The sequence below is a fragment of the Chiloscyllium plagiosum genome, unplaced genomic scaffold (assembly GCF_037043375.1).
Source record: "Chiloscyllium plagiosum isolate Xiang-an unplaced genomic scaffold, Cpla_swu_hap1 HiC_scaffold_34, whole genome shotgun sequence".
NCBI classification, from domain to species: domain Eukaryota; kingdom Metazoa; phylum Chordata; class Chondrichthyes; order Orectolobiformes; family Hemiscylliidae; genus Chiloscyllium; species Chiloscyllium plagiosum.
In genome coordinates, this window is record NW_028270172.1 from 21,554,325 (window position 1) to 21,570,073 (window position 15,749).

Below are 15,749 nucleotides of genomic sequence, written 5' to 3' on the forward strand. Positions count from 1 at the left end.
TAAAAGGCAATCGGAATTGGACACAGTACTCCAGAAGAGGCTTTACCAATTTCCTATACAACCTCAACATGACTTCCCAACTCCAATACTCAAAGGATTGATCAATGAAAGCAGGCATGCTTAATGCCTTTTTTTGTATTTTTAAGGAGCAATATTAGTGGAAGATTTGGAACAGAAAGTGACATCATCTGAGAAGAAAGATTCTTTAGAGAATTAGCTTACACCGGTGCCAGGAAGGAAATTTGAAATATATTTTTCCACAGTAAAGAGGGTTTCCTTTAGTATATTAAGAAGATCCTTGTAGCATTTTGGCCTAATCTTAATCTAACTAAAACAAACTGCTTTTACAAGGAAGGTCACGTGATCTCTACACCTCAGGTACCCTTGTTGTCTATTCTCTGAATTCTGCTCATTGTGGCTATGATTCAAATAATACACAATAAGCATTTGCAGATAACCCTTTGCATTATAGAAAGGCCAGAGGTGGTGAATTAGTATCATTTGTGCAACAGCTTGTGAGTTCCAGGCTGTGTTTCACTCCCCCAAATGCCATATGCCACATGGCCTGTGTCACATCCTGTACATGCTCCATTGCACTGCTTGTTAGTGACTGTGTACATTACTCAGAAATGACAATACATTCCCTATATGACAGAATGTATGTACAATACCTTCAAAGATCACTATTCAGGACTAACGCAATGAGCAATCATAAAGAACATTTTGGGATTCATTCAGTTTATCATCCTTTGCTTTAGGAAGAACACAGCATGTTTCATTTTGATTCAGGCATGTTTTATTACCTTTAAATGGCGTTGTTTAGTTACATTCTGCTATCAATCATGTTTCTAAGTGTCACTATTGCCAACGGTAACACAAAAACTATTAAATCCAAATAAGATGCTCAGAATAAAACATTTCATGTCTATTCAGCATTCACCATTGGCAAAAATAAATGGGTAAGCAATAATATATATCAGTTTTACATTATAGAGTAAGCCCCTCATTACATAACCGTCTGGTAACTCACAAACCAATGTAATTTGCAGGCTGTGCATACCCCTTTCCCATCTGTCACAATGGTGTCTTTCTTTGCCATCTCTTAATTTAACCTCTTTTTATGCAATGTCTCCTCTTTTCCTCTGAAGTTTTTAATAATTTTTTGCTGCTGTTTCTGTTCTTCATTCTGTGTTTTTCCTTTTTCTTGTGAGTATTGCTTTCCCTATCCTCTCCAAGTATCCAAACCTTCCCAGGAATTCCTTCTCACCGACCCTTATCGATAATTCCCTCTCAACCTTTCTTTTTCTCTCTTTTGTTTTGTAGAAAACTTCCATATTTGCATGTCCATCTAATTAATGGTAGATACCATGACCATGACATAGCAGGTATTTTCGTATCAAAGGATTTAAAAGAATGGATCTGTAACATGATTGCTTACAGCATTTCTGCTTTAAGAGTTGGGTGTGTTCATGAGTCAAAGACTAGGATGAAACCCCATGACCAACTGTCATGTGCAGTCCAGCAGAGTTATGCATGCAGGAGATTGCAAATATAGTTATCTGTAACTGCAAGTGGTCATTTGAGCTGTTCAATAAACCTGCATGAGATTTTTAAGTAAACTGAATGCGTACCAATTAATCTGTTTTGCTTACCAGTAGCAGAAGAAATTCAACAGGTTCTACATCCAATTTTGTGCTCCAAGCATTAATTGCTAGTTGGCCTTACAATGATTATGTTAGGACCTACCAAATAACATGCTAGTGCATGTGAATTGACTTACAGTAGCCAGACAGCCAATCTACCTATCATTGTTTCTCCAATGATGTGTCCGATTCTCATGTATCATAAGAAAATCAGTTTCTCAATTTCCCTTGTTTACTGACATTTTACAAAACACAGCTCCTGTGTCATCAGAATGTTTGACTCACTAGGTTATGATGTATTCCCTCACACATGGGATTCAGCAGAGCTCCCAGGCGCCAGCTGTCCTTTTCTTGCACATTTGGTATGGTATCTCATCATGTAAGTGGAAAAGAAGACAGTGACCTTTATATGTTCACAGCCTTGCCTTGCAGAATTGGCACCCCAAAGCTGTCCTTTGCAACATGTCCAACTCTTCAAGTCTGCCAAAAATCTATTTCACCAATAAAACTGAGCTATTTTACCTCAATCATGCCTTAACTGTTCCATTTATATTGGTCGTACTTTACGTGATATCTAGGAATATTTTCATAATATTGTTAGTGCTACATGGATACAAATCATCGTTGTTTCTTCTTTTGATATCATTTACATTTTGCAATGGCAGTGAAGCCAAATGTAAGAGATGGCTTTGTATTTCAGATGCCATATGCTAGGTAGGTACTTTCAGGTAGTGGTATGTTTCCAACTTCAAATCCCAAGGGGAAAACACAACAACAATGTGCTTGAAGACAATAACACTTTGACATCACTTTGTTGCCAATTGTGTAACCAATATGAATTTGGCTAAATAGGCCTACCTGTTAAAAATTTGTTTGTCTATTTATGACAATTCTTTGGATATTATAATTAATTTTCCATTAAAAAAATCCAAATGTAGAAAACATACACCTCTCTTGATTCTAGGACATTTCACATCCAATGAATTACTTCTGATTTCCGCTGGCAGGTAAATAGCCCGTTAACAAAATCCTAGAAACTAAAGAAAAATCACAGGATGTGCATGTCACAGCAACATTTATTGCTCATCCCTAGTTGCCCTTGAAAAGACAATGTTGAGCTGCCTTCTAGAACTGCTGCAGCCCATGCACTGTAGGTAGATCCACAATGCTATTAAGTAGGGAATTCTAGGATTTTGACTCAGTGATACTGAGAATCATGGTTTATTTCCAAGTCAGGATGGTGAATGGCTTGGAGGGAAAATTACAAGTGCTGCTTTTTCCATTTACTCCTTGTCCTTCGAGATGAAAATTATCCTGGGTTTGGCAAGTGCTGTCCAAGGAGCCTTGGTGAATTTCTGTAGTGTATCTTTTGGAAAAGTATGCACTGCTGCTAACTGAACGTCATTGGTAGAAGGAATAGATGTTTGTGGATGTGGTGCTAAACAAGTGTTCGAGGTGATGTCAAGCTAATTGAGTGTTGTTGGAGCTGCACTCATCCAGGCAACTGGGCTGTATTCCATCACTCTTCTGACTTGTGCCTTGTCGATGGTGGACAAGCTTTACAGACTTGGAAGGTGAGTTACTTGCTGTAGAATTCCTACCTCTGACCTGCTGTCATGGCAACTGTGTTTATATGTAATGAGGTGGCTTGACAAAATCGTCTGTTTTACTGGCAAGGAATGTTAACTGTGCACCAGGTGATAATAGAAAAACATAGCAAAATATCTGCAATGGAAAACTAAGAAAGAAAGCAACAATGGACTATCATTGTGGCTGGAATGTATAGAAACATAGGAACTTCCAAAATAGGAGCAGGATTAACATCCTCCACCTTTCAATTGTACAATGGCTGGTCCTCTATTTCAATGCCATCTTCTAGCTTTCCTTCCATATTCCTTGATTACCAAATTCTAGAAATGTACCTACCCCTTGAATATATTCACTGACTTGGCCTCCACAGTTTCCTGTGGTAGAGAATTCTGCAGGTTAAATACCCTCTGAGGAAAGAAATGTTTTCCCATCATAGTCTTAAATGGTCTACCTCATATCCTGAGACTGTGCCTCTGCATCTGGACTGTCTATCTTGTTGCCATTTTAGATATTTCCATCAGATTCATTTTCATCCTTTTAAACTCTAGTGAATATCAGTCCAGTCAAACTCATTTCCCTGCATAAGACAGTTCTGCTATCCCCTATATCAACCTTGTGAAACTCTGCTGCAATCCCTTTATGGGAAGTATATCCTTTCTTAAGTAGGGAGACCAAACTGCGCATGATACCCTGGATGGCATACAATACTCCAGCTGTAGTCACACTTTGTGAAACTTCAGTAAAACATTCTGGATTCAAATCTTGCAATATTTGCATTCCTCGTTGCTTGCTACACCTGCCTGCCAACTTTCATTGACTGGTATATAAGGACACACAGATCCTTTTGTACATCCATGCTTCCTAATATATCAGCATTGAAATAATACTTTTTATTTCAGTTTATCATACCAAAAAGACCCTTTAGTTCAGCCACATTGCACTGCATCTGTCATAATTTGATGAAATCATCTTGAAGGCTGCTTGCCCCCCTCCTCACAATTCGCAATTCCACCCAGTTTTATGTCATCCACAAACTTAGAAATGTTGTATTTGGTTCCCTCATCCAGGTCATTTATATAACATGAACAGCTGAGGCCCAAGAACTTACGTTCCCTTACTAGTCGCTGCCTGCCACCATTACCACTTGTTTTTTCCTGTCTGTCAACCAATTCTCAGTTCATGCTAATACATTACTCCCATCTCAACTGCTTTAACTTTGCTCACTAACATCTTCTGAAGGACCTTATCAAAAGCTATCTGAAATCCAAATACATCATAGTCACTGGTTCTCCTTAATCTATTCTATTAGTTACATCCTCAAAAAACTCCAGTAGATTTGTTAAGCATGATTTGCCTTTTATAAATGCATGTAGGCTTTGTCCAATACTGTTAATGCTTTTCACATGTCCTGTTATCATGTCTTTCAAAATAGACTCTGACATTTTCTCCGCTATTGATATTTAGTTTATAGTTTATATGGGCTCATGCTAGTACCTGATTGACAAAGTGTGTCACATGGTTACAAAGACACTGGTGTCTTAACTAAGCTAAAGTCCTCATTGTCCAAGTGGACCATAGGGCTGTTCTCTCATTAGAGAGACAACTGATGGTGGTTTAACCTGAAGGTCACCACTCCACAGGTGAGGGAAAAAGTTGAGAAGGAGAGTCCTTCATGGTAACCTCAGCTGATACAGGAATTGAACCAATGCTTTTGGTTTTATTATGCATTCCAAATCAGCCAACTGATCTAATCAAACCCCAAAGAATCTTATGACTGTGTTATTCTGATATTGTAGATTTCTAAGAAAAAAAGTTTAAAACATTTCTGTTTAAAATCTGTACACTAAAAATTAAGTCAAAAAGTTATATTGGATGAGTTTGAAGTTATTGAAACTGTATTTTCACTGCTTCAAATGGCATAGGAAGACATTTAGAATTCATCAAATCTTGGGGAACACAATGTGTCCATTGAAGATGCAACAGCTCTCCCTGCCTTAGGAGATATCAAAGTAGCAGCAATTCAAGTTGAATTGCTAAAGCATTTGAAAAGTTGATTGTCTCAGCTAAGAAGACAATGAATGAAACTGGCTTTGGAACCTGGGTTAATTAGCTATCAAAGTTGAAAAGGTGACTCAATAGCCTGCGACAGACTTCTGCAAATTGTATGAAAATGTATATTAAAAAAACTGCACATCTTTCATCTGTGCAGTACTCCATGAGGAAGGGCTGTGAGAAGATATCCTCACAGTAGTCAGGGTACTGTGGAAACTGGTGATGGTGGAAGTGTTTGACCAGGGAGAGAAGGTTTACAGAAACTGAATGTTGCTATGTTAAATGAAAGTCAGGCAGTTTGAAGTCACAAAATCACAGAACTAATGAAGAAGAAGGAATCTTGAATTCTTCCCAAAAGCTGCTGTTCTGCTCAGTCTGCCTGTATAAGAAGCCTTTGCAGCTATTGGATCTGTGTTTCTGCAAAACGTAATGTGCTGCAATGGTACATAATAGAGCTTTCTTGGAACTGACTCCTTAGAAGTATTCTTTGTCCTATCTGGATTTGTTTTAACCCTGGCATCTATAATTCATTTAGTTAATCACTTTACCTCTTTACTCGTAATGAACCATTAACAATAGGTAAAAGTATAATCCACCATAGTCCCAGAGGATGTGAACATAGGAAGTATTGTTAGTAAGTTTGCGGGTGACATCAAAATTGAAGGTGCAGTGGACAATGAAGAAGGTTACTTCAGAGTACAATGGAATCTTGATCAAATGGGCAAATGAGCTGAGGAGTGGCAGATGGAGTTTAATTTAGAAAGGTGGGATAATCATAGTAACCACAGTTGGTGTAGATATTAAGCCTGTGCTGTTGGTATTACTATGCATTGCAAATCAGCTGTCTAGCTAACTGAGCTAACCAAATCCCACTCCAGCTTTCACTCTCACTCCCTTTCAGCAACATCTTGGAATAAACTGGCCATTAATCTGTTTGAACAAAAAAATCTTGACACTGGTTTACTTCAAATTATATTATACAATTTATAATAAAGAGGCTAAAATAATTAATCCACAGTTTGTTGAGCATCTTAGGTTCAAACTTAGTGGTTATGACAATTGATAGGAAACTGTGCACAATATTGATTGTTCATACATTTGTGAAGAATCTGGAATGACTAATCTTGTTGATCTTTGAAAGCAAAGATGAGAATTTTCATCATTTGCAGAGTTTGGTGGGATATAAAGATGAGAATTTTCATCATTTGCAGTGTTTAGTGGGATATAAAGGTGACTACTGAAGCTAATCTATACCCAAAAGATTAGTTTGCAAACAGGACAGGATATTGCCAATGACTAAGTTTTGAATGAGTTACTGGCTCAGTATTTCCTCCTCTTGCATTATCTTCTTGCCTGTAATATGTGCTTGCAGATAAAAGAGGTTTTACAAGGTACAGAGATTCTAGGCAAGCCACTCGCAAGACTCCAAACTACTCATAACTCCTAAATGAAGCCATCAATTTCCTTGTATCACCTTCTTTGAACACTTTGAGAGTGAACCCAAAGCTCACATTTTCAGTAGGTAAGGGAGGGTCAGGCATTGTGTCGACATCACCTGTCTAACTCAGTCAGCTGTGATACTCTCAGTATGGTGTAAATGATTGGCATGCATTCTAGCGCAGGTGAGCACCTCCATGCCTGGTATTTTCTCTTGCCATCCTATCTTCCAAAGTTTCGGAAGACAATGCACATGAAAGTAATTCAGCTTCTGACTCTCGTATTCAGTCTGCATCTCACAAGCACAGCGCAGAGTGGACAGCACGGTTACTCTATTGGCATTCAGTTGGTAGGCAGATTTACTCCTCTTCTTTCCCAAACTGCTGTTCAAATTCTGTTAATGATTATACTTACTTTACCAGTTCTTGCAAGTGTCTTGTCAGCACGGACAGCTTGAGAGAGTGTATTGCTGAGATAAGTGAACTTATGCACTACTGGCAGATTCTGGCCTTGGTCTCATCATGGAATGACTAATGAGCTATTGTGAGTTACATGATACCTTCAAGGTAAAATCAGAGATATGAAATGTCCTTTATTTATTTGTAATCAGTGAGACCATTCGGAAGCATTCAGTGATAATATCAATCACTCCTATTTCAATGCAGTTATCAGACACCAACAAGTTGTCTGCACATTGCCCAGCTAATGTGCTCATCCCCAAGTTTCACTGACCATTGTGATATTCAATGTTTCCTCACTGGTCCCCTATCTTTCGTAAATGACATTGTGCTAAATAGAAAAAAAGATACTGATCAATTGTATTGTGACTAGTTAAAATTGATCTCATGCTTTCTAGAGAGCTTTGATTTGCATAGAATGAACTGTTAACTCCATCAGGACCCTTACTCTTGGAGCACATCATAGATTCAGACTGCATGGCGATTATGACGAGGCCCCTATGACACATAACAGGAGTAGTGAAAAAAATGCACAAAACAGACTATTTGGACTTCTTTTTTTCCATATTCTGGCTATGATTGATTACCTTACTAGTTGACTATCTTGCGTTGAATAGAATAGTATCAACATCAGTTCCATTTTCCAAAAATCCTCAGCATAACTGAGAATGCTGATATGTGAATATAGAATTCAAATATAAAGTTTTAGTGTTTTTCAACCTTTTCTCCAAGCTGGCAATATTAAATAATAGTATTTCCTAGCCTTGTTGGCGTTGATACAAGTGAAATGTGTGACCCATGTACTCTAAAACAGATCCAAAATAGATCCATACTTTCAGCTGTAATTTATAGGGTGAAATTTTACGAAGAAATCTTTTTAAAAAATTATGGAGCTATGAATGAGTGGAGTCTGACAGCCTCTCGAGGTTAGATGTATTGCATTTTACAAAATATTTATTGTTGATTAAGGGATTTTTGATTTATAAAATCGATTTGTTTTACAGCTAAAATCATGGAATGAACGCCCCCATTGAAGTCTGTCAAAGCAACAATAGTTTGGGATCACTGGGAGATTTAAGCTTTGTTTATTAGGATGCTAATATGGAAGGGAAAACATTTTGGTGAAATCAGGCTTCTGATGTACTATTACAAAGCCGTCTTGTTTCAGGATTTTGTATTGAGGAATTGGGAGCAGAGAGGAAAGGGACATTTTCCAGTTTTGCTTTGACACTTGGGAATTCTGTAAGGTTTCAATTTTAGTCAGGGCAAATATGTTTAGTCAGGATTTTTTTAACAGTAAATAAAACCAGAGATTATGGCTGGTATTCAAATTTCAAGAAGGCACATCTTTTCCTTGGCATTTTCTTTGTTAAATATCTGGTGAGGGCTTGTCTCATATATATCTTCCTTCCTGGAATCAAATAAGAAAGTAGAAATTGAAAGGTACCTCTTTCAAATTTGTTAGAAGGGAGTCTTCACCCAAAATGCAAAAGAAAATCTATACTTATACAACGGTTTTCATACACCACTGGATATCTCAAAGCACTTTACAGTCAATGAAGTACTTTTGAATTGTAGTCACTGTGAACAATTCATTTCAGTAGTACTAATCTGCTAAATGCCTTTCAGGTGCTTCTCTTAAGCACCATTCGTGACATGAGGCAGAGCTCAGAAGTTACCAGGTGGCTTTTCACAATGAAAATGTGTAGTTATTGATTTGTGTCAATGAAGCAAATGCTACCAACAATGTGGAACATTTCAGATCATCATGACCACTGGCTGATTATATGATCTCTCGGACAAGAATTACCATTCAGCATTAGGAAATAGATGCTTAGTACCATTTTAGTTTTGTTTAGCATTTGATGCTTCTCACTCTCTTGTTCTTACTTTTTCTCACTTGCTTTGTTTTCTTTTCATTGCCTCATGCCTGCATATCTATACCAATGGCCCAGCATAACCAGCCACTGGGGGGCTCCTGGGAGCCACTGTGTTTCACACCAACTAGTTGCAAATATGGGAAAAGAAAGAGATTGCAGTTACAGAGATTAGCTTCCTAAAAAGGCACATTTCTCCATTGGCAGTAGAAGGGAAGATGCTTTTTTCAGACTTGTATTCTGGCGTTGAAGATGCAGGACTCTGGTGTTATAGTCCACCAGTGGTTTGTTGGAAGGGAGCACTGTTGCAGCCATGATGCAACATGTCTTCGCTATTAAATGAACTCTGGGCTTGTGACTGGATATGTTTGGGTCTTAGACACAGGTGGGGTTCCATTCCTACACACAAGTACGAGTGGAGTAGACCCCAGTGGAATTCTGAGGACCAGGAATTTAGATCTCCATGAAGTTAAAACCATACATTAAATCTGCACAAATAAAATGTTGTAAGCTTTGCTACTAAGGGCTGAAGACAGGAACACAATGCTGCAATTGACAGTTTCAGCCTCCTTGTAAACTAGAGAATTCCAGCAAATATTTTCTGGCATATAAATAAAAGAGCCTATCTGCTGAAAATCAAAGAATCTGTTTTCAGGTAGACCATTGAAGTTTGGAAACTACATCACAATGGCAACCATTTTACTGTAATAGGTTTGGTCCCTTTCATTTACATGTTTACTTTTCCATTTCCAGCATTGGTATGTTTCCTTTCAAATTCCTGCTTGATGTTCTGCATAATAATGCTGGAGCATTGTGTGTCACTGGACTTTACTGATCTGTTAAGATTTGCATCAGGCTAGAATGGTTTAGAATTGATTTCCTGAATGACTGAAATCAGCTTCAATGGCCATTGAGGTTTTGCCCAATCCTTTAGTGGATTCACTCATTCCTTTCCAGACCCATTGGCTCCCAAGCACACACCCACCAGAACCGCTCTATGTTCAAAATATGAACAGAATACCTGTTGGATTTTCTTTATGAAGAGGACTGTAGCAGCTGACTGGTACACAGAGTTGGAATATCCAGCATTTTGCTGTAACTATAAACACTATTTCAGTTCTGAAGAAGAGTCATATCAGGCTCCAAATATTGACGTTATTTCCCTCTTCACAGTTGCTGTCAGACCCTCTGAGTTTGTCTGGCACTTTCTGTTTCTATTTCAATGTTCCAGCAGTGTTTCACTTTTATCTTAGTAACCTGCATGTAGGTTTAGATCTCTAACACTTCTTCTTCAAATATGCAATAAGTAAAATGCCTGTCACTGCAGCCAAAGTAATCCCTACATCCAGTTTGTCCTTACAGAGCCATGAAGGGCCACACAGCAGCCTATTGCATTGTAAATCTTCTTTAATAAGTAAAGTCACCATAGTCCTGGAGGACCATAGGGCTGCTCTCTCAGCAATGAGAAACAACCAATGGTGGACCAACCTAAGGGTCACCATGCCTCAGGTGAGAGGAGACTTTTAGAAGGAGGGGCCTTCATAGTAACCTCAGCCAGTATGAAGTCTTTGTACAAGCAACATAGTAAACCATTAAAATTACAACATAGTGTACTTCTGTCACTTATTTCTGTTTGTTGTCAATATCTCAAGGTGAACTTTAGGAAACTCTGCGGTTGCATTTCCTTTCTATATTGTATTCGTGGCACTGCTTTCCAGTCTAACCAACAGTCTACAGTAGGCAAAGTAAATATGACACCAAAGTGTCACCTCCCTGTACAAGTGTAACATATTGTGGCCACCTGACAGAATAGTGTAATGCAATTGCCTTTTAACAAAATCAGGCAAGTTTTATGTCTTTTTCTAGCTAATGATCAACAGACACCAGCAGACACGATCACATTACAAGTTCTCCAGTGTACACAAAATGCAAATAAAAACAAGAAAATAAAGAAAATGCAATTAATGCAAAGATAATGCACTAGTGATTACTTGGCTCTGTTTACTCACAGCTAGATGTTGTCACCATTGGTGGAGAGAGAAAGTCACATCATTCCAAGAATGAAATTAATGGGAGAGACTTGAAATCAGTTGAAAACCTGAAGACATCGATTTCAGGCGATTGGCAAGAGAACAATAGTGATATATGGAAATATTTTCTCAGTGTGGGTACAGGCTGTATCAGTGGGTACTGCTATATCAGTGCAAATTGCTATAACGTGATTGATGAATTGTGGATATTGTTTGGATATCACAAACTTTCTACTGAAAGGGAAAACGGGGATTTTCTACAGCGTGAGGTCGCAGGGGAACACAACTGTTGCGGTATAGCAGAATGACATGTAATTACAATCTGGAATACACTGCCTGGAAGTGGGGTGGTCGAGGCAGATGCAATCATAGCTTTTAAAAGGGAATCAGACAGGCATCTGAATGAATACATTTAAAGGGCAGGCGAATGGGACTCAATAAATTACTCTTACAGGGAGCCAGCTTGTCTGAACCTCCTTTGATGCTCATGTAGGTGACCATTTTATGATTTATGAGTCTATGATTTCATTCAGGCACAGGGATCTAATAAGCCCATACGTGGCTAATCTAAACTTCTTCCAGTTCAGGGAATCATTGAATGCCTACAGTGTGTAAGCAAGCCATTTGGCTCATTGAGTCCACACTGACCAGCTGAAGAGCATCCCAACAAGATCCAATTCCTATAACCCTGCATGTCCCCTGGCTAATCCAACTAGCCTGCAAATCCCCTGGACACTGTGGGCAATTTATCTTGGCCACTTCACATAACTTGCACACCTTTGGACTGTGGTAGGAAACGAGAGCACCTGGAGGAAATCCTCGCAAAGATAATTGCCCACTGGTGGCATTGAACTTGTGTCCCTGGTTCTGTGAGGCAGCAGTGTTAACTATTGAGCCACTGGGCCATCCCAAGATTAATGTTCGTCCTCTCCTCATCATATCTTTTTTAATTAATGCAGTGCAATTTGTTTAGGTACACATCAATAATTTATTTAATTTGATCCCTGGAGGAAGTGTGTTTTTCTTTCAGATTGCTAGTTTACCACCGCATTTCAACCAATATCAGCTTGGGTTCTGGCTGTGCTAAAGTTTTCCCTACCAGAAGTGGTGTCACAGTACATGAATGGGCATCAGTACTGGCCTGGTATGATACCAGAAATTAAGAAAAGTTAGTTTGAAATGTGGATAATCTAAAAAGAGATTCATTTCTAATTTCAGGAGAGCTGAGCCTGCCTATATGCAGTATGAAGGTTAGAAATAAAACAGCTGTTTGGGGAACAGAGCAGTGTCTGTGAGCAGGCAGACACACACACTCCATTATGTGAATTTCCAACTTTACCCTGTACAGGAAAGATACTAGTCTGAGAAGAGTATCTGCAAGTAACAATAGACTAAATAACAGTGTTAATAACAAATAGGCCATGGCAATGTTGTGGTTAAATTATTGAGTCAGCAATCAAGATTTCTGAACAAATGATCCAGAGTTCAAATCCCACTGTTGCTAATTGAGAACTTTAGATTAGTTCAAATAAAATTGGAAGATAAAATGCATATGTTAGTAAGTGTGTTGAAATGTTCTAAAAACCCTACTAATTTGCTAATACTCCTTCTGGGAGAAACCCACTATCCTTACCTGGTGACTCCTTCTCTATGATGCAGCCTAACCAAAAGGAGATTAGAACAAACGCTGGTCTTCACCATAGACTACAGTCTTATCTAATAGCCATTTTCTTGAGCCATCTGCAGTTGATGTCTGAATGAAAATTAGATTAGAAATTTCCTTACCGGCAGTGCTCACAAACCAGCAATGAATTAAAAAATGCGACAGCATTATATTCAAAGGAGCATCAGATCGCCTGTTAACGGTCTGTTCTTTTTAAGAAATTTTATAATAGAGAACACAATGTAACAGAAACAAACAAGGAAATGTATCAAAGGAAAGTGAATTCAATGAAAATAAAATTAAAACCCCTCTCTAAATCTCTGCTGCTTTCCTGTTATTCAGCTGAAAGATTCAAAGCTATATGTATCAAAAACTTTAAAGGCTGTGCTTAAGGCTTTGAAACATTTCTGACCACAATGGTACCTGCATATTATCAGAGCTTCTCAGAGCCTGCTTATTCTAATATAATCCTGAATCATTTCTGATTTATGTCAATCCAATATAATTCCTTCTGTTTTAAGATATAACATCGTCTGCTCAATGTAATGCATTAGAGCAACATCAATAGCTTGCAGCCATTGAATGTTAGTAAGGAAAAACCAATCTGAAACCTTTTCATACCTGGTGAATCTAGGAATGGCTTTCTGATTAGTTTCATAAATACATTAACATATTAGCAACTTAATTTTGGAACTAATTCCTTCATCCTTTTTGGGACCACTTAGCAACATTTCAAAATTAGTCCTTCTGGACCTTTTCATATCTTTTTACCTTCATCTTGGATTCTTTTCCTGCTGTAAGTTTATGTCTTTATTATGCATCTTGTCCTGATTTTCTCCTCTGAAATCCATGACTCTTGCTTTGATAAGTCTTGTTTACATGTTTTGAGTTTGTCCAAGTGCTCAGTGATACCTTACCCAATATCTCTGAGATTTGCAGTCCAAATATTTTGAAATATATTATCCATACACAGATTGAGACCCATGTCCAAGCACTATGTGTTTCTTGTCCAAATATTCTGAGCTGTCTTACCAAGTGCTTTGCATGACTTTGTCCACATGTTCTGAGATATCGCATCCAAGCCCTGTGGGATACCTTTCCCTGGTGCTCTGAAATGCCTTATTTATGGATTAGGGTATCCATTTTCTACATGTAAAGCTCATAAATTGAGTTCGAACAGGTAATGCCACCAATGAGAGTCAACACTGCTGATCTTAATTTCACTCGACCTTCCTACTTGAGTAAAGATTATTGGAAAATGAGTAAAAATTGGAATGTTGACGTATCTTCCCCATCCAAAGCCCATTTTAACCCCACTATTATATTCTCCAGCTGATGCTGTCTCTGCAATTGCACAGTGGCACAAATTAAAAATCAAATGCACAGATCATCACTATCTATTGTTATAACAGACGGTGTCTTCACTGTCCTCACAGTAAAACCTTGGTCATTTGCAGTGCCATCAATCTCATACCGTTCACAGAACAGGCTAGAGGCATGAAATGACACAAGATGGAGGATAACATCAATTTCTTTTTAGGAAAAGAAGGCAAAATAATCTTTGTCAGAGCTAGGATTTTGTCAACTTTGATGGAGGCCAACAAAACACACAAACAGCAATAATACATATAACCTGTTCTGGTGTAGGTTGGGGACTAAATGTTGACCAGGACATTGAAAATTCTTCCTTTTGATAGACTAATGGCACTGATTGGGGAAGGGAAGATGAAGTATCTTTTACATCTACCTGAGTACACAGATAGGGTCTTAGCTTAAGACATCAGAATCTCCTAATAATGTTGGGTTTCCTTTGTACTGCACTGAGTGCCAGCCTTGTTTATGTGTTCTGTACAGTCTAGCATGTCATCACCATATGATATCTCTTATTCCCGAGAATGCCTTTAGGTTAGCATTAGGGTTGAATGAGTGATGGAAATGCTCAGCAGGTCAGTACAGCATCCATGGAGAAAACAGAACTCAAATCTGCCTCTCTGGATGACTTGACATTAGCAGGAGACAAATTAAAAGAACGACAGATATACATGGAGCCCAGAGAGGACTGTGTTGTCATGATTATCTTTAACTAATTTTGCATGATGGTTGTGGCCACCAGAGAGAGGGATTCACCAATGTAACTAGCCCGTGTTCAGCGATGCAATGATAGGCGATATGAGGAGGATATCATATAGTAGCTTTAAGAATAGAGTAACACTCTCAATTAGTTAACATGCAGTTCAACAGTAACTTTGCACTATCAGACAGTTCTGTAAACTAGGCAGTAGTTTCTGTCTGAAACAAATGATCCTACAGAAATTCCAGCAAGTGAGATATGGCCCTAATTCAGGTATTTCAAAGTTGGTTACATGTAGTAATTTGAAAATTTCGAGCTTTGGTCATGTTATAGTTGACCATGAAACTGTCACCATGATCTAATTGAATTGCGGAACTGGTTCAAGGTGTCCTTTTGATTATGTTACAGTGACGATGTGGGGAAGTTCCACAGAAGTTGCTAATCAAAAGCAGATCTATTCAAATCATCTGGTCTGTATCAGCTCTCTAAAAGAGCCATACGTAATATTATTTCTCTGCACATTCCCCATACAGTTCTAAAAGTTTTCTTTGAGTATATCCATTCATGTCCCTTTTAAGATAAGCAACATACAGTTGGATTAATCAACAGAAAACTGAAAGATTGCTGCAGATGAAAGGGAAAATGTACTAACTACATAGAACATAGAACAATACAGCACAAGAACAGGCCCTTTGGTTCATAATGTTGTGTTGAACATGGCGCCTAAGTGAGCTAAACCCTTCTGCCTGCCCATGGTCCATAGCTCTCCATTCCTTGCTTATTCATGTGCTTATCTAAAATTCCCTTTAACACCTCTATTGTATCTGCTTCCTCCAGTACCCCTGGCAATATATTCCAGTCACTAACCACTCTCTGTGTACACTTCGAACATAAACCACAAGCACTGAAATACCTAATAGAATTAACC